This window comes from Rhinoderma darwinii, chromosome 12, assembly GCF_050947455.1.
Source record: "Rhinoderma darwinii isolate aRhiDar2 chromosome 12, aRhiDar2.hap1, whole genome shotgun sequence".
Classification (NCBI taxonomy): domain Eukaryota; kingdom Metazoa; phylum Chordata; class Amphibia; order Anura; family Rhinodermatidae; genus Rhinoderma; species Rhinoderma darwinii.
In genome coordinates, this window is record NC_134698.1 from 62,504,426 (window position 1) to 62,524,943 (window position 20,518).

The 20,518-nt window shown below is 44.2% G+C and overlaps 1 protein-coding gene across 11 annotated transcripts in view; it reads left to right on the top strand.

Annotated features, from left to right (window-relative positions):
* Positions 1–9,709: 9,709 nt before the first annotated feature.
* The window catches only part of SNAP23 (synaptosome associated protein 23), a 40,882-nt gene continuing 30,073 nt past the window's right edge, over positions 9,710–20,518 (top strand). For 3 of the 11 annotated variants that reach the window (XM_075844955.1, XM_075844952.1, XM_075844963.1), the window contains exon 1: positions 9,710–9,863. The gene's annotated coding sequence lies outside the window, so the exon portion shown is untranslated. The other 8 variants (XM_075844962.1, XM_075844954.1, XM_075844957.1 and 5 more) reach the window with 6 other exon arrangements.

Here is a 20,518-nt window from a genome sequence, read left to right on the forward strand (position 1 = left end):
GCTGTGGTCCTGTATTATGTGGCCCCAGCAGATCGCTGATATATAATCCCCCGATACTGGAGCACAAGTCAAATCTTCTAATGGTACGGTGTATTTTATTGGGTAGGCTGTATACTTCTGCTTAATGGGGGTCTCCCCTATGCTGATCCAGAGAATGAAGACACGTCCCGTCGTGACCACTTGCTAAGTAGAAAACTGTAGAACAGCCCTGTTCAAATTTTTGTTACTCCTTCCGGGATGGTTTGTGGTATCATCTGCAGGCGCTCACATGTCTGCTTATCGTGGGAATCACATATGCCATAAAAAAATATTTTATTTTGCCAAATTGATGAGTGGATCCAAAAAGAGAATTATTTTCTTTTATACTTTCCCTTCCTCGCTTTGGCTAAACTGCATGTGTGATTCCAGCCTGATCGTTTTCTGGGCTTCTATAAGGCTATGTTCCCACACAGGATACGCTGCAGAATTTCTGCAACAGAAAATGTGCAGCGGAATATCTAGAAAAATGGTGGTAAATCTGTCACAGAAATCTGCCCCAAATAGTGCGTTATTGCTGCGGAAACACTATTTTACCTGTGGATTTGGTGTTAAACATTGGTTATAGCAAAGTATGCTACATGGGAACCCGGCCTAATCTTGTTTTTTTTTTTAGCCCTTTAGTCAACTGCCTATTTTGGGCCTTAATGGCCTAGCAAATTTTTGATTTTCATTCTCATTTCAAAAGCCATAACTTTTTTTTAATTTTTTTTCCTCGTAGATCTAGTTGAGGGACAAGTTGTATTTTTAATTTTTTTTTATATGCCAGCGTTCTGGGGATCATGAAATGTATGGAACTTTTTTTGGGAGTAATGAAGAACCTAATTCAAACATTATTTTTTGCATCTTAAATTTATGGCGTATACAGTGTGGTAACTATTCTGCTGGTGGTTATTACGACGTTACCAAATTCATAGTTTTTTTGGGGTGGCAGAGGGAGCTCCCTCAAACTACTTACATGCCAGGGTTGCTTTTGACCACAGCATCTAAGGGGTTAAACTGCCTGCATCGGAGGTAAATACTATCCCAGCCAGTAGAGCAGGAGCCCGGCTTTCTTTAGACAGGCCAACATGCTTGAATCATGAAAAGGCGGAGCTGAGGCATTAGTACCCTTAGGCCTTATTCACACGAACGTGTCAGTTTTGCTCGCATAAAAAACGCAGTGTTTTTCTTGCGTTGCTGTTCTCTGGGATATACGTGTACGGTGCGTGTGAGTTGAGTTTCACGCATCGGACACGCTGCGTGAATAACAGTCTGAATGGCCCCATTGAATTGCATAGGTCTGTGTGACGTCAATTGTTTTTAACGCACGTAACACGGATGTGAAATGCGCTCGTGTGAATAAGGCCTTAATGATCGCTGTCAAAGGGTGTCTGGCCGCTCATTAAGTTAAAAACGTACCTTTCTATTACGGCTCTCAAGCCCCCCCACCAACTGCATATTGTATGAACCGCTCTACAGCGGCAGCTTCTTCTAACATATCTGCCGCTGTTTCTACTCAGCTCGATCTATTACTATAGGCTGCTGTATGGAGATGTTCTCCGTGCACTTTACAGGGTGATGGGGGAAGAAACGGGTAAAGCTGCAGCTGTATAAGGTAGAACATCACTTAATGTTGCCAATAAGAAAATCTATATTCCATTTGAGAGGTAATTGCCTGGTGTACGTTCCAACCAATGCTTTTTCAGGACTGGTTTATGTATTAAGTGAAAAATGTCCTCCTCTTAGGTCCCATGTAGAACCGTGCCAGGAATTATGGAGCATGTCCTACTTTTATTTTTTTACGGGCCGTGCACCCATACTTTGTATGGGAGCACGGCCTGAAAATGTGGCCCACTGCTGGCCGTGATTATGGGCACGGGGCCTCAGGCTGGGTTTATACTCCTATCTATATAGGTGTGTAGATAAAGTGATTACACGGTATGCGCGCTGCATTATTCTTGCCTATTAAATGCTATACTGCCGGTTCTGGTTGTAATGTTTTGGAGGAAGGTTGTATAGCACAATGCACCTGTTCCATGCAATATTGTCATTTGCTATCATTGCAACACCCCCCCCCCCCCTTTCTTCCCAGCAGTCATATTCACTATTCATGCTTATGATGAGAAACCCTTTAACCAGTTCAGGACCAGACACCATTTGGCTATAACTTTATTTTATTTGTTGGGCTGGCGACGTGATTTTTGCGATCTGTTTTTTCCATAGACAATGTAGGTTTCTTTTATCATTTTTATACACATCCTTTTTGCTATTTTAGGATTTTTAGGCTTAAAGTTTGAAAATAATAAAAAAAAAAGCTTTTTTTACTTTTTCAGATTTTTTTTGTTGCTAATAACTTAGTTTTACCCTAAAATAGACCTTTTATTTGTGATCGTCATTGTCTACCGTAAATTCTAACATTATTACATCTCTATATTAGGGTAATTAACTCAGGGCTAGCGTTACAACACTGATTGGCGGAGGAAACGTTTTATTTGGGGTAGGTATTTTATGTGCATTTTTTTTTGCACTTTTTTTTATTACTATGGTCAGTCCCTCAAAGGTCAGAAAAGACCTTTGGGGGACTTATATAGATATAGATATTTTTATTTTTTCTTGAACACCATCTTTTTCCACTGTAACTGGAGCTGCACAGCAGCCCCAGTTACAGGGGAAATCAGCCCTCTCATAGTGACTATTGCGACTAATAGGGCTGTGCTGGGTCTAGTAAGACCCAGCAGCAGTCTGTCACTAGCGGCACCCGGCGATCATGTGACCAGTCACATAAATACACGGCCAGCGGTCGGGAACCAGTTAATACCTGTAGTGGTATATTCCTTATATGCATCTCAGAGGTTCTGTGCCAGCTGGGTTGTGTATTATAAAGGTATTGTACATTGCTCCAGTTGATGTAGCACCTCTTGGTGACTGGATATTTTCTGCCCATTACTTTTTATTGCAAAGGAGGGAAAGAATTCGCTGAGCTAGGGTGAAGAAGTCAGGGTGTGATGGGGAGATTAAATGGGCAATGATAGGTGTATTGCTTCCAGTGGAGCCAAAAGTGATCTGCTCTACCATATCTATTTTGTAGAGCAGGGGTACTCAATTATTTTTAGTGAAGGTCTGTTTACTGGGGTCTGCTGTCAGAGGAAGGTCCAAACTGAACAACTGTAAGGTTATATTCATACAGGTCTGATTTGCCATAGGCCATTCCTACCCGTGGGTCTGCAGCACAAATCTCCTTCTATAGAGTGCCCTTTGAAGATGGTTGCCAAACAGTGCCCCCTGCAGACAATGCCACACAATGCCTCTTGTAGATGGTGCCCTACACGTTAAATAAAAAATAAAAAAACAACTTGTCATATAGCCCCGTTCCTGTGATGAACGGAGCTCCTTAACCATGTTAGGCCTGAAGCCTAAGATGCTGAGATGAGACCCTTACATAGGCCTTTGCAATGCAGTGATGTCATTGCGCTTGCTTACGCAGGGATCCTGTCCCAGCGTCTTGCTGCAGGCCTAACGTTGAATGGCAGAGCAGTGAGCGAATAGCTTTCTGTTCTATCATAGTATTCAATTGTATTTGAGTCCTGAGGATGAAGATACAATTGAATGTGGCAGTCGCACAACGATGCCACTGTCCGGACAACAGGCATCCGGGTTCAGACCGTGATCTGCCAGTTGAGGACCTTTGTTATAGAGGATCATGCTGGATCGGTTAGTAGACCCTGATCAATTTTAGAGGACTTGCACTGATGCCAAAATTGCATCAGTTGCCATCAGCAAAGGGACAAGTTTTTGTTGCACAAAACAAGCCTGGTAAAATGAACTCCCACAGATATGACATAAGTGACGGCTGCAGTGCCCCCATGAGTATTGCAAGTTTACAGTACACACTTACTAGTTCTCTGTATTGGTCATTCACTGGAAGGACAGAAATTAGGGTGGGGTTTTTATTTTTTGTTAAAAATGATGACTCCATTAACGTCATGGCTTTTATATTCCTAATGGAGCCATGACTGTTAGCAATAATCTGTTTTCAAACGGCTCTTATTATCAGGGCTCTGGTGTTTTTGACAGAAAGACTGAGCAGTTACCGGATCAGAGCCTCAGTCTTCAGCAATTTTATCCTGATCAGTTCATTTATTTTGGTCAGTGGATGGTGGATTGAATAAACTTATCCAAACAGATGCCCGTTTGTCATTGTTTTTTCAGTGTGGACCCTGTTACATGTGGGCAGCCAGAGGGCGCTAACATGTAACAATCTAATTTCTATGATGATTCAGGATTCAGAGGACTCTGTTTTCTGTATGAGGATGCAGTAAATAGTGATCGTAATACAATAAACCAACTTCGTCTTTCAATAAGGATGCTTTGTCAAGAAGCCACTAAAACAACTTCAGGAAGGGCTTCAATCAACATGGAGATGCCCTTTGTTGAATGGGACAATGTCCTTAAAAATAAGAGCTCAGATACTAAGGCCTCGTGCACACAACTGGAACTTAAACTGTCCAAAAATATGGATGCGCCTCCGTCTGCAATTTCGCACAAGAATAGGGCATGTTCCATATTTTGCAATCATTTCTACGACCTGGACACAGCCATAAATTATATGGGAAGGTGTCTGTGGTCTAGAGCAATGAATGGGTCTGTAATTACGGATGAAGACTACGGTTGGATGCATGGGGCCTTAAAGGGATATTTTTAAAAGCATCTTAAATTTTTATTGTGAGCGGTACCTACCTTAGGCCTTCTTCAGACGAACGCGTATTATGTCCGTGCTACGCGTGTGGAAATCACGCGCTTCGCACTGACTTATGTAAGTCAATGGGGCCGTTCTGACAGGTCGTGATTTTCACGCAGCGTGTGTCCACTGCGTAAAACTCCCGACATGTTCTATACTTGCCCGTGTTTTGCGCAGCACGCACCCAATGAATTCGTGCTCTGCACACGGAGGCACTTCTGGCAGCCGCACGCTACAGTAGTAAAAAAAAAAATGAACACAAAAGCACCTCCTGCTTTTATGTTTGTAAACATAAAAACAGTGTCATAATGATGCCGGCTGCGCGAAAATCACACAGCCACGCACCATATGCTGATGCCACACGGAACTTTTGCACGCGCAAAACGGACATGTTCGTGTGAATAAGGCCTTATGGGAATAAAAGGGTGAGGAACACGAGAAAACCAATGTGGATAAATAAAGGAGCAATAAATTATAAGAATAAAGCATTTAAACTACTGGAACAGAAAGACAGTAGAAAAGCGCTAGGAAAAAAAAATGAATGATGTAAAAAAACATAAAATCAGCAAAGCTGGAGACAGAGACTTATTGCCGAAGAGAGTCGTTCTTCAATTACATAAATAATTAAAAGGTTACTTTTTAAAGAGCCAACACTTTGAATTTTAAAGAGGGAGAAATTGTGGAGGTTGATAACAAAAAGAAGAAAAAATTCTCCACGGTGTTCACAGAGGGAATGAAGTAAATTCTCTATTCCGGTCCGAACAAGTTATCCCCATCCGTCCCAGCTGTTGGACACCCACCTACCAGCAATTTACCCCCTATCCTATGGATAGGGGGTAACTCGTTCTCACCAGAATAACCCTTCAATGTCACTTGTCTAATCCATTAAGAAGTGCAGAGCTGCCTTAAAGAGGCTCTGTCACCAGATTTTGCAACCCCTATCTGCTATTGCAGCAGATCGGCGCTGCAATGTAGATTACAGTAACGTTTTTATTTTTAAAAAACGAGCATTTTTGGCCAAGTTATGACCATTTTTGTATTTATGCAAATGAGGCTTGCAAAAGTCCAACTGGGCGTGTATTATGTGCGTACATCGGGGCGTTTTTACTTTTTACTAGCTGGGCGTTAGGAATGGGAGTGTATGATGCTGACGAATCAGCATCATCCACTTCTGTTCGTTAACACCCAGCTTCTGGCAGTGCACAGACACACAGCGTGTTCTCGAGAGATCACGCTGTGACGTCACTCACTTCCTGCCCCAGGTCCTGCATCGTGTCGGCACCAGAGGCTACAGTTGATTCTGCAGCAGCATCAGCAGCATTTGCAGGTAAGTAGCTACATCGACTTACCTGCAAACGCCGATGCTGCTGCAGAATGTAGCCTCTGGTGCCGATGTGTCCTCGCTCGTCCGACACGATGCAGGACCTGGGGCAGGAAGTGAGTGACGTCACAGCGTGATCTCTCGAGAACACGGCTGTGTCTGCACTGCCAGAAGCTGGGCGTTCTGAAGAGAAGTGGATGATACTTCTCGTCAGAACGACCAGCTAGTAAAAGTAGTAAAAACGCCCCGATGTACGCACATAATACACGCCCACTTGGACTTTTACTGTAAACACGCCCAGTTGTACTTTTGCAAGCCTCATTTGCATAAATACAAAAATGGTCATAACTTGGCCAAAAATGCTCGTTTTTTAAAAATAAAAACGTTACTGTAATCTACATTGCAGCGCCGATCTGCTGCAATAGCAGATAGGGGTTGCACAATCTGGTGACAGAGCCTCTTTAAAAAGATTAAAATGGACAAATCAGTGGGTACAGACGGCATTCCCCCCCCCCCCCCCCCCGAGTTATAAGGGACTTCGTATGTCAACAGACCATTATTTCTGATATTTAAGGATTCTATAACGCATACCTCCCAACCACCCCCGATCCAGCAGGACAGTCCCACATTCCAGGTTGTGTCCCCATGTCCAGGGGCGGCCGGTGCTATGTCCTGGTTTCAACTGTATCTGCATCCTCAGATACAGTTGAATCTGATGGTGGAGTAGGAAATAGTCAGCGTCTTCCTCCACCATTCACTATGGAACGCCAACCGTGAGAGTCCCTGCACAGACGCGATGCAGTTATGTTATGGTGCCTGTCTGCTCTGAGCCACTCGTAGCACAAACCAGAAGAGCAGAGTGACCTCCTCCACTCAGGGGTTAGGGGACTATTTTTTTTTCTTTCTTAGGCGCTATGGTGGTATTATACTGGGTATGGGGGAGGGGCAGCTAAGGGTGCATTATACTGTGTGGGGTTAGCTAAGCAGGCATTCTGTATGGGGGCAGCATTGGGGCATTATACTGTAAATACATATCAACATTAAATAATAAATGGGAAAACACTGGGTAAGGTCTCATTCAGGGGAACCATACGGACAGCAAAAACAAATTTTCCGTCCGTATGTACATGTGTTTTAATGTCGGTGTTCAATATTTTGCCATTATTTAAAGGGGTTATCTGGGATGTTAAAATGGATGGTCTATCTTTAGGCCCCTTCATTGTTTACATGTGCGAGCGCGAGCAAAAATTTAATCCATGTAAACGATCGCCGCGGCCCCTTCAAATATCTCATTGGTGGGGATGCCGGGGGCTGGACCCCCACGGATCTAAAATTGATGGCCTATACTAGGGATAGGCCATCAACTTTAAAATCCCATATAACCCTTTTAATTTTCATCTGAATTTTGGTTCAGTATTTTCATCCGTTTATTACTTTCTAAAACTCCTTCCTGACATTATTTTACAAAGAAATACGGAGGGAAAAAAAGGCACCAATGTATAAAATACGTACTAAATTCAATACAATACACAAGTTGCGTATTTTACACACACATCCTATTGACTTCAATGGGGTGTAAGGTTCCGTAATACGCCATGCGATAAGCCATGTTGCGATTTTAAAAATGTGTGGAAAAACGAGCGCATGCCAAAAGGCTAATGACATTTGTTTGCAGTTTTTACACAACGTATTAAGGATCTTATTAAATACGGATGTTAAATTTGCTCGTCCTAATGAGGTCTAAATTTAACATGTAAAAAAGGTTAGGCCCTATGCACACGACCGTGTTCGGTCCGTGATATACGGTCCGCATGTCCTGGACCGAACACAGTGCAGGGAACATCACACTTATCTATGACGCTAGGTGTCCCTGCCGCGCTGCAGGACAACTGTTCTGTACTGTAATCATGTAAGGCAGTGGCACCTAGCGTCATAGATAAGTGTGATGTTCCCTGACCTGTGTTCGGTCCGGGTCATGCGGCCAACATGCGGACCGAACACGGTCGGGTGCATGGGGCCTTAGGAATTTTAGTTGACTGTAAACCTAACTGTAGCAACCAGTGTCAGGCAGCTGCTGCGAAGGCACATAAGTTCATGAGGTTCCCCAAAATTTACATAGATGCAGATGACAAGAACATAGTTCTACCACTTTATAAATCTCAGACCGCACATGGAATATTGTGTTTGGGCATTAGTGTACAAGAAAGACGTAGTAAGGCCAGGTTCCCACGTGTTGGATACGCTGCGTAAAAATCACACAGGGTATCTGACCTGGAACCCACAGCACCTTCCGTCTGAAAACTCACACCACATTGGGGTGCGGTTTTTCGGACGGAATTTCCGCTGCTTAAAAAAGCGCTCATACTTACCCCCTCCCTCCTTTGACGTCCGCTCTGGCCTCCTATGATGATGTTTCAGGCCATGTGACGCTGCAGCCTGCAACGTCACATGGCCGGCACTTGGCTGCAGTGGTCACATGGGATGAAAGGAAGGAGGGCGTTCTGGGTAAATATGATTTATTTATTTTTTCCGTAGTTGCAATATTTGCAGCATAATCGCGATTACGCCACAAAAGTCGCAACACTTGGCTTTCTGTTGCGGGCTTTGCATCCACATTGAATTCAATGGGGAAAATCCGCAACAGAAAATCAACAAAAATGCAGCATAAATTAACATGCTGCAGACTTAAATGCAACACTGCAGGTCAATTTATTAACATTTACGTTGCGGGTTTTTTTCCGCAGTGTGGGCGTGAGATGCTACTGTAAATACTGTTGAATTTCCACACACAATTCCGTTGCAGAAATTCCGCATCGTTTACGCTACGTGGGAACCCGACGGGTGACCAAAGTAATAAATGCAATTAGTGAACGACACTACCCAGAAATCTCAAAACTACGGTTATTTATTTTAGCAAAAAGATGGCTGAAGGTTTGAACTAATGACTTTATAAATATATCAAAGGTCAATACAGTGATCTCTCTCATGATCTATTTATACCCAGGACTGTATGGATATCTTCACACTTACGTAGCCATGGCGACGCATCTTGCAGGCTGGCCTGTGATTGGCTGCAGCGGTCACATGGGAGGAAATATCCCGGGTGGTAAGTATAAACATTTTAATTCATTTTAAACTGCAAAGTTTTTTTTTCTGGGTTGCAATTTTTGTTGCGGAATAGCAGCTTTTTCACTGCAAAAATTGCAACATTTGCTTTTTGTTGTGGGTTTTACCTTCCTCTGGGATTCCTACCTATTATGGGATTCCCTTCCCCTGTGTAATATTATGGGATTCCTTGCAGCCTCCCCTGTGTAATATTATGGGATTACTAGTTCAGCAATTGTCCAGTTTAGCTCTGAAAGGTCTGGCTACACTTCCTGAAGTGACGGTCAGTCCGGGTGATCGCTGATTCCTTCAGTCCGGGTGATCGCGGATTCCTTCAGGCCGGGTGATCGCTGTGTGATGAGGAGACGCGATTCCCCTACAGGAAGGCACAAGCAACAGGCTGCACCTACATGTCTATACACAAGACCAAAAACAGCTCAGCTGTCACTCACATAGTGGGTAGGGGAGAGCCTCGCTGCTATTGGTTGCCCTGGGAGTGGTTGAATGTCCATTGGGTAGAAGTAGCATAGTGGGCGTGGTTTCGGACGGGACGGGACGGGAGAAGAGTAGCAGAAGTTGCCTCCCGGTTTCCGGTGCTCACATTACTCTGTAGAGAAAACAGGACGCGGAACTGTGAACCGGTCTGGCCAGGATTCTGCGGTCAGGTAACGCTCCGGTCAGGTAACGCTCCGGTCATTCCAGCACTGTTGAGGCTTCTTGTTTATACAAAACTGCTGTCTTCCAGCTGTGTGGCATAACAAGGCGCAGCGTGTCGGGAGTTACTCAGTATCTGGCGGCGGAGGGGCAATTTCTGTGAAGTTTAGTAACAATGGTATTTTTTTATTGCTATAATGACCCTCAGTTTGTATTCACCCCCGTCGTCCCGTCCCCCCCCCCCCCCCCCCCTTCGTTGGGAGATTTTTCTTCTTGGGGTGAACCTCATTGCCTCCATTTATACTACAATGTGCGGCCCTGACAGAGCTGCTGCTGCGTGACAGTTGAATGTAACAGTCGTGTGTCATGGTACCATCATGTGACGTCACACGGGGTTGCCCGCCTTGGACATAGTGGTGGGTGTCTGTGTTCATCCTGTATGGGCAGCGTAAAGGGTTATTCCCACCGAAGACCTATTTAGGATGGAGGTCACCTGACCCCGTCCTGTCTGGTCACGCGGCTCTGTATTGGGGGTCACGTCAAAAGCTGAGCCCCCTTGGGACAGCCACCTCTTCATTCATTCTCTGCCTGGATGCAGTGGCTGCTTGACAAGGTACTGGGGACCCCCAGTCTGGGACTCTCCCCTATCAGACATGTATACCCTGTGGATATGCTATAATTGTCTATGATGGGAAAAAAACCATTAAGTGATGCAATGTATTTATATTCCTTATCTTGTATTTGATCCTCCGTTACAACCTGATTTACGGTCCTTTTACCACGGTCGATATTGGCCGTAAAAATGAGACCGCTCGTTGATCGGCGCTAGTTTGCTCCTTTTGACAAGGAGTTATTATCCGTAATGTATGGGAACGAGCGATGGTTACTGCGATCTTTCATTCCCTTTTTTTTTTTTTTTTTTTTTTTTTAAAGACCATACGCCAAACAGCAGTGACCCACCTGCAATGGTCAGGATCAGGGAGAACTTTGATCCTGGCGGTTTAACCCCTCATATGCCGCGGTCAATAGCGTCTGCGATATTTGGGCGGTTAGACAGACGGAGGGCGCTCCCCCTGTCTTCCAATTCGCTCCATCAGTGCCGAAAGGTTGTCATGGCAATTTCACTAAAATAAACTCAATTTGGTATCGTCGTAATCCTATCGACCTGCAGAGTAAAGTTAACACGTGAACGCCACAAAAATGAAAGTCAAAGAATAATGGATGAAATCACTGCAGGGTGGAATGGGGAAAAAATAATTGTTTTCCCAGTTTCCCTTACATTATACGGTACTTTAAAAACGACAACTTCTCCCGCAAAAAATAAGCCCTCGTACGTCTCTGTCGATTTTTAAATAATAAAAAAAAGTTATGTCTCTTGAAAAGTGACGATGGAAAAACGAAAATAAAAAAACGACAATTGGTTCTCCACCAAGGGGTTAACAGCGTAGTTGAGCTCCCACTCTACAGGGGAGGATGAGTTTCCACAGCAATAACACCGGATCAGTACGTAAGTTACACAATGTATTTACAGAGTTACTATATTTCCAGTTAGATTCTATCTCTTATGTGAGCGGTGAAGTTACACGTCAGATTAGAGCGGATCTGTCAGATGTTCATACTGCTCTGTCTGATGGAGCGTGACGTGGTGACGGACACGATGATTTCAGCGCTCTGTCGCTTAGTGAGTAATGCGCCGTAGTTTAGGAATAGTGGCGCACATCTGGTGATTCACGTGACATTCATATATTTACCCCCCCCCCCGCCATGCCCTCCAGCCACTGACTAACCCTATTAGGGTGGATTCACACGAACGTGCATTGCGTCCGTGCGGGCCGCGTGGTTTTCACGTGCCACGCACAGACCAATACAAGTCTATGGGGCAGTACAGACAGTCCGTACTTTTTGCGCAGCGTTTGTCCGCTGCGCAAAAAGCGCGACATGGTCAATATCTCCGCGTGTTTCGCGCATCACGCACCCATTGAAGTCAATGGGTGCGTGAAAACCATGCAGGTCGCACGGAAGCACTTCCGTGCGAACTGCCTGTTTCGCACACCAGCTGTCAAAAGGATGAATGTAAACAGAAAAGCACCACGTGCTTTTCTGTTTACAAACATCCGAATGGCGTGTCATAATGATGGCGGCTGCGCGAAAAGCACGCAGCCGCGCATCATATGATGCTTCCTCACGGAGCAGGCAAGTGGCTTTTGCGCAGGCAAAACGCTGCGTATTTTGCGTGCGCAAAATCGCCACGCACGTTTGAATCAGCCCTTACTGTGCATAGGGAAAAATATGTCAATCAGCGGCGTGGGAGCGTACATGGCATTGGACTCCTCACCGGACACCCACCACAAGTATATCATGTAAATTCTACTAAACCATTACTGACTAAAGCCCCATGCAGTACATGTCCTATCTTTTGCGGTACACTTCTACCGCCCGAACGCCTTCCCGTGAATAAACGGGAAGGTGACCGTGGACAATAGAAGTAAATGGGTCCACGAATGCGGACGATTTTTACGGTCGTGTGCATGGGGCCTAAGAGACAGACCGCTGAAATCATTGTCAGTCACTACGCTGCCATCAGACGGCAACAGAAATATCTGACCGATCCCTTTTAAAGTGACCCTCCGGTCCCAGGTCAACACTTTAAATATGACTGGGTATATGAAGTCATATCACCTGGTGCCCTCAAGCTATCCCTGTCCCCCCCCCCCCCCCCCCCCCGCTATGGATCTGCTGTTTTAGGGTCCCCTTTGTGCCGTCCCAAAATGGCTGCAGCGCTTCTTAAGTCTTAGACACTCCCACTGTTCTCAGATTGGCCAGAGCTGCCCACATGACCAGTTCTGTCCAACCTGTGACCAAAGGGAGTGTCTTAGACTTAGTCTGAGAAGTGCTGTGGCCATTTTGAGACCACACAAAGGGGACCGTAAAACGTCGGATCCACGGAAGGAGGGCACCAGGTCATATTACTTTGTATACCCCATCATATTTAAAATGTTGTCCCAGGAACAGAGGGTCGTTTTAAATCTTGCGTGGCCTTGATTGTAGTTTGGTATTTGCTTTGCTATCCATTGAGGAGTGTTGACGTGTGAGGGGATGAGTCGTGACCCTCTTATGCCAGGTATCTAATGCAATTATGACAAAAAACCACTTGTAAGTCCTCCTAATATTCTTCCTTTAATTTCTATGTGTTGGGGGAAGTCCATTCTCTGTTTGTACTTGGTCTGGGACTTCCAGGGTCTCTACAGAGAAACTTTCTGTGATGAGGAAACCCATTCTCCCTTTGTTAGAGGAGGCTCAGTAGACTCCGAGCAGATGACGTCATCACATAATTACTAGCATTAAGAGTTTGTCCGGATTAGTTCAGATGTTTTACAGGATGAGGGTGTCTCCTGATCAGGTCAGCATTAGGCCTTGTTCACACGGCGCATATTCGACGCGTTTTACATGCCGAAAAAGGCATCAAACTCATGCTTTAAGCTTCCCATTAACCTCAATGGGAAAACGCATTGTAGTGCATATAACACGTGTTCAATAAGCGCTTTGTGTAAAAAAAAAAAAAAAAAAAAGCGTCAAGTCAATTCTTGGCGCATAAAACGAGCCTAATTCTCAGTCAATAGGAGTCCCAATTACGCGCCCAAAAAATGCGTAGGGCCACAGCACTCTAAGAAGCACCACTGCCCCTTTGTTGTAGCAAAAATAGGATTCACGGGGAACAGACCCACACGAGTTTCGTCTTCTGATGTCTCCATGAGATTTGAGTAGATGTGCGAAGGAGAACCATCGCAACCATCGTATTTTATTGTTCCAGTTCTAAAATGAACACGGTGCAAATAGTCTTATGTAAACCTATCTTATTGTTTTGTGTCTACAACTCTTATGCGGACAATTCTCCTATGCGGACGTAATTACGGGCCCATTCATTTCTATGGCCGACAGACACCTTCCCGTATGTCTACGGGAGGGTGTCCGTGCCGTAGAAACCTACCGAAAAAAAAATAGGACATGTCCTATTTTTTTATTTTACGAACCGTGATCCTATAATTTATGATGGGAGCACGGCTAGTAAAAAAGGCTGGCAGTCCGCGGCCGGCCGTGCCTAAGGCTCCATGCACACGACAGTATTATTCATCAGTAATTACGGACCCATTAACTTCTATTGGCCACGGAAACCTTTCTGTGTTTTTACTGATGGGTGTCCGTGCTGAAAAATATATAGAACCTGCCCTGTTCTTGTCAGTAATTACAGCACAGACTCTCCCATCAAAGTGCTTCCGTAAATACGGATGTGCATCCATAAACCGTCCGTATTGACGTAAGCGTTGCTAGGCAACGTGTTTATAACATCATTTGCAGCTTCTCTTTTTTTTTATTACGGATCAAATACGGATGCAATATGTACTGTATTTACTGACACCCTACCGTAAATACGGATAAATTACAAATGTTTACGGATCTGTATTTACGGACAGTATTTACTGATATATGAAAATACGGTCGTGTGCAATGGGCATAATTCCTCAAGCATACGGCCGTGCCCGTAATCATGGTCTGCGATTGTGGGCACGGCCGGCCACGGACTGCCACAGCCCGCATTTTCTGTCTGCTCTCCCATACAAAGTATGGGAGCACGGCCCCTAAAATACAAAAAATAGGACATGCTCCATAATTCCCGGCACAGTTCTACAACACGGACACTTATCCGTAGCAATACGGAAATGTGTCCGCGGCCAATAGAACTGAATGGGTCCGTAATTGCAAACTGTATTCTGGTCCGCAATTACGGAGATTTTTTATGGTCGTGTGCATGGGGCCTAATGGCGCGGTTTTACGGACCCATTCGGTTCTATTGGCCGCAGACACTTTTCCATAGCGCAACGGATGGGTGTCCATGCCGTAGAACCGTGCCGGGAATTATGGTGCATGTCCTATTTTTCGTATTTTACGGGCCATGCTCGCATACTTTGTAAGCAATGATCATTTACCATCTCACAATACTTGCTCTAATTTCTTTAAGAGGTTCTCCCCAAATAATAAATTATCACCTATCCACAGGATAGGTGATACATTTCTGATCGCTGGGGGGCACCACCACTAGGACCCCCACCGATTCTGAGAATGGGGGTCCCAAACTCCAAAAACCACCTCACTGCACCCCCTGCAGTGAGGAGGAGCTTGAATAAAGCAGTGGTTGATCGTGCGCGCTGATGGTTCATTCACTGCCTATGAGAATGACGGAAATAGCCGAGCGCTGTACTCTACTGTTTCCGTCCTTTCTATAGACATTGAATGCGGAGGCGGTGAACCTGCTCAACCACCGCTCCATTCAATGCCCTCCTAACTGCGGTCAAGCTGTGAGGAGGAACGAGAGTTTGAAACCCTCATTCTCACCATTGATGGGGGTTCCAGTGGTGGGGGCCCCCAGCGATCAGAAAATGATCACTTATTCTGTGGGTAATTTATGATTTTGTGAAAACCTCTTTAATATGGAATTCGTTCCTATCCTGTCTCTTAGAACTGATCTTGGGTACCTCGTCTGTAAAGTGGATGGGTTGTTTGGGAGAGGGTCCGTATGTGTATATGTGTGTATATATATATATATATATATATATATATATATAATATATCTGTCTCTCTCTCATATAATTAATATATATATATATATATATATATATCTATATATCTGTAGTTTACATCTTGTCCATTGAAGATTTATATATGATGTATAGGATTGTGCTATTGATCTATGGCAGCAGCTTATCTGCCCGAAACAACAAAGCTTTAGACCTGTTGTAATCCACTTGTCCGATCCTCGTTTTCCCCCATTGTCCGCTGGTGGGGAACATCCGGGTGACCTCTATACACCTTAGATTGGTGGTGGATCCTGCTAACATTTATCTATTGTGGAGGATTTTCAGTGGCCGGTATTGTTATGATTGGAAACTTTGACTACTCAACCCATCGTTTTAATAAACCTAATCGCTCCTTCTTTGCTCCGAGTAATACAATGACCTCGTGTCTCGATACTTTGTCAGTGACGATATGGACTTCTTGCCCATAGCAGCCAGACTTCAGCTTTCATTTTCTAAACCACAATATTGAAATGACACCTGGACTCCGTGTGTTTCGGACATTGCGGCCACAGTGTTTGTAGTACACACAAGGGACAATGTCTTATAATGGTCCAGCCAGGTATGAATAGTTTATAATCAATGTCTTCAGATGGAGATTGTGACTGCGCTCATTGTCCGACCAAAGCCCCGATTCCTTCACGCTTCCATTATCCTCCGAGGACAGATTCATAGCAAATGTTTAACATGTTTGATGAGCAAATATTAGCACGTGAGACTGGAATTATTAGTCTTTTCTGTATTTAGAAATGTAGAGAAACTTTCCTGAAATATAATCACATATTAAAGGTTTTTTTCCCACTGTCCACAAGATTTGGCATAAATATCTGGGAGATGGGGGCGCTCAGCTCTGGGATCCCCACTTATTAAGAACAGGGGCCCCTCTATGGGAGTTACATAAACGGCTGACTAATGGTCTCGGCTGTTTCTGTATTGCCCCGTGTAAGAGCCACGTACATGCGCCTATTGGAAGAACGGGGGTCCCCGCTGTTTTCGAAATGTAAAAGGCTGGTGGCAGCAATCTGATTGGAGACGGAATAATTTCTATAGGAGTTACAGGAATGGCAAAATAAGATTTAATATGCTATAAATGTCTACGGTGGAAAAACCTCTTCATATTCAAAACCTACAAAAATACTGTATGTAAGGAAACTGGAAGTTATAGCGACAAAGTGTAATCGGCCGTATTGACAGTTAATCACCAGTTACATAGAATCCACTGCAAAAGTCACAACCAATATGACATAGCGGCTGCAATGGAAAAGGAAATGAAAATATTACGGTTGACTTGCAAATAGAGAGATCTGGACTTAGATTTGTGAGCGGGAAGAAAATTGATCATCTCCTGGGACACACAATCTGGCCATACACGAGAGAAGTCAGCCGAACCCACCCAAGATCTCGTGTGTATGGGGTCCACGGACGTGTGTGGCCATGTATTTCTAATACTATACAACCCCTTTTAAATGTAGAAAATAAAAATAAGAATTCCAGCAAATCTTCCCTTAGTGCTCTGTAAAATCCCTGCTCACTCCTCAACTAAGGAGTGCTGAGTACAGACTACCTCAATGACAGCGTTTCCTGGATGTACACTTATATAGAGAAGAGGGATGCACGATGCATCGAAACTTCGATACTGTTTCGATACCGTTCACCCTCAAACGGGGTTAATACCGTTATTTCATGTATTTCAATACTAAGCAGTGCGGCCGCTCAGCTTAGCATAGTATTACATGAATGTAGTCAGAGCAGGGCTGCGGCTGTGTAATACATGTGATCCAACCATTGCCGGGCTCCTGAGTCCTGACAAGTGCGCGCGCCGTCAGCATGAGGTGATGCGACCAGCGCTGCACTAATGATTGCCGCACTGAAGACAGAACATGGTGGACGCACTACAAAACACCCCCCACGTTCTGTCTTCGATGCCGGCGCTGCGCTAATTAGTGCAGCGCTGGCCTCAGCCCCGCTCGAAGGGTATGTTTACACGCTAAACTAAAAACGGCTGTAAAATACGGAGCTGTTTTCAAGGGAAAACCGTCTCTGATTTACAGCCGTTTTTTATGCATCAAGCGTTTTATGCATCTATTAACACAATGAAAAACTGCTTAAAAAAGGCTCAAGAAGTGACGTGCACTTGTGTGTTTTTTTTTTTTTTTTTGTTTTTTTTTTTATGGGGTCTTGTTTTTCCACGCCGTTTGTAAAAGATGTGGAAAAAAACGCCCCATGGGATCAAAACGCCGTTTTTCCCATTGAAATAAATGGCCAGATGTTTGGGAGCGTTCAGCCCCTGTATTTTCAGCCGTTTTTCAGGGGGTAGTTTTACGGTCCGAAAAACTGCTGAAAACAGGCCTTGTGAACAAACCCTAACGGCGGAGATCAGAGAAACGTCTCACCTCCGCCACTATTCCCCCTGAATGCTGCGATCAAAGCTGACTGAAGCATTCAAGGGGTAAATGAGAAGCATCCCCCCCTTTGGATCGCATCACGGGGAATCCCTGTGACGCGATCGAGGAACATACCATATATGGGCAGACAGCCCAGGGTCCATTAAAGGACCCCAGGGCTGTCTGATCATATTTCCTGTTGTTAGGGCATTCTTATGTCCTAACAACTGCCTGTGTACTATCAGTATATAGATATATGCCAGGACATTAAAGTAAAAAAAATAAATAGGTAATGTTAAATAAAAGTAAAAGAAAACATAGTCTCGATACATAAAGTATACATATATATTCGGTATCGTCGCAACCGTAATAACACATTTATAGCGTCATTCATGCTTAGGCCTTATTCACACGAACGTGTCCGTTTTGCACATGCAAAAGTTGAGTGTGGCATCTGTATATGGTGCTTGGTTGTCACGCAGCCGGCATCTTTATGACACGTTACGTCTTTATGTTACAAAACAATAAAGAAGGAGGGGCTTTTATGTTTCCCTTCACTTCTTTAACTGTAGCGCGAATCACGCTCGTTATCTGGAAGTGCTTCCGTGTGGTGCGCGTGATTTGCTTGCACCCATTGACTTCAATGGGTGCGTGATGCGTGAAACACGGGCAAGTATAGGACATGTCGGGAGTTTTACGCAGCGGACATACGCTGCGTGAAAATCACGACCTTTTAGAACGGCTCCATTGACTTACATAAGTCCGTGCGATGCGCGTGATTTTCACGCGCGTAGCACGGATGTAATACACGTTCATGTGAATAAGGCCTCACGCTGTTATAAAATAAAAACACTGCTTTCTTTCACTTATTAATGTGAGCCACGAGGTGTTATGAATTTTGAACCTCCGTGTGCCTCACATTAATAGTAATTAACCCCATCATGTACCTCACACATTAACCCAATGTTGTTCATTATTACTGAGGAACATGATGGGGTTAATTACTATTAATGTGAGGCACGTGGGGGTTCAAATTCATCACACCACATGCCGCACATCAGAAAACTGAAGAACTGTTTTTTATTCTTATTGTTGGCAAAGTATCGTTTTGGTATCGAGTATCGGTATCGAAGTCCAAATTCTGGTATCGTGACGACCCTAATAGGGAAGACTGAAGGACTCCGGGACACTGGTTTTGGGAGGCTGTACAGCGGGCACTCTATACCCCTATTTAAAGTGCCACTGTCTCATGACCGTGTTTCTTTTATGACATGCCAGGCTGTATTGTATGACACTTGAATAATTGACTGTTTCGCTCTGCGTGGTAAAATGTTGTTCTCTTGTGCTCTGGTAAAGGGCTACACAGAGAACCTGCTGGTTACAGCTCTGTAATCGGGAACTCCGGTATAAGACTTTGCAGTAGGGAGCAATTCCCTGCCGGCTCTACCCCAAAATGCAGGTGTAGTTTATAGAAGGGGCAATCTGGATGCGTCAGAATATCGACACCCCTGTGAGCAGCTTCGTCACAGAATACAGGCTGCTATAAATGGCATCTGCGTTCATCTACAACCCACTATACTGTGTATTTGGCCTTCCATCCTGAAACTGCAGCTGAGATGGTGAAACATTCATAGAAGGGAGTTGTCCCACTAGGGTGTCAAAACTGACATCTGTGCAGAGCTGAACACACGCAGCTCCATTACATATTGCTATCCTTAAGGAGGTTTTTTTTGACCTTTTCATGGTTGTCTTATTATTAAATTTTTTGTTGTTGTTTTTTCTATTCAGTGGGCCGTGGGTTCGAGACCAGGGCAGAATTTTTATTTTTTTTGTTTTGTTTGTTTATGCTCTCCCTGTTTACATGGAGGGTATAGTCAGTCAAGTGAGACGGTTGCATATTAATTTACTATATTAATGGTGCATCTACTGATATAATTACATTTACAAATAAATTCCTATAGAATATACAGGGTTCGGAGTTAGCTTTTTTTAATTTTTACTAGAATAGGAACTGTTTTTATGGAAGATCCAGGCTGTTGAAGTAAACACCAGTGTGTATGGAGCAGGCTCAGCCCGTGAGCCCGCTCCATACTTCCCCCTCCCAGTTATGACGTAACCCTACGTCAAATATCTGGAATGGGTTAAAGTCTATAGTCTCTTCTGAGAATGTCCACATACACAGCGTTTTTGTCGCATTTTTTTGGTCATGCGTAACATTCTCTGGGTATGGAATTTTTTTCTGGGGTTTGTCGCCATAGGCTTCTCTATAGAACTTGAAAAACACCAGGGAAAAACGCATGTACGTGATGTCACTAAATTACAAATGCCACCAAAAATACATGTAAAAAAAAAGGCATGTTATATTTTTATAAAACGCTGGCGTTTTCTTCAGCCAAACACATCCTAGATCCACTTTGGGCTTTGCTCAAACACTGCAGGTGCGATACCAGCCTTAGGAAGTTTTACCTTGCACACTTCAGGAAGTCCCTTCTGTAGTGACCAGATTACGTGAACTTTTACGAGAATTTAGGTGGTGAACGGCACGTGGCGGCAGGTGCAAATTTGTCACTGAATATTTGATGACCATCTTAATTGTAGTTTTTAACCATGTGCAGAGATAATAAGCAATGTATAAATTATTTTTAACGGAAATCAGAAATAATTTTGC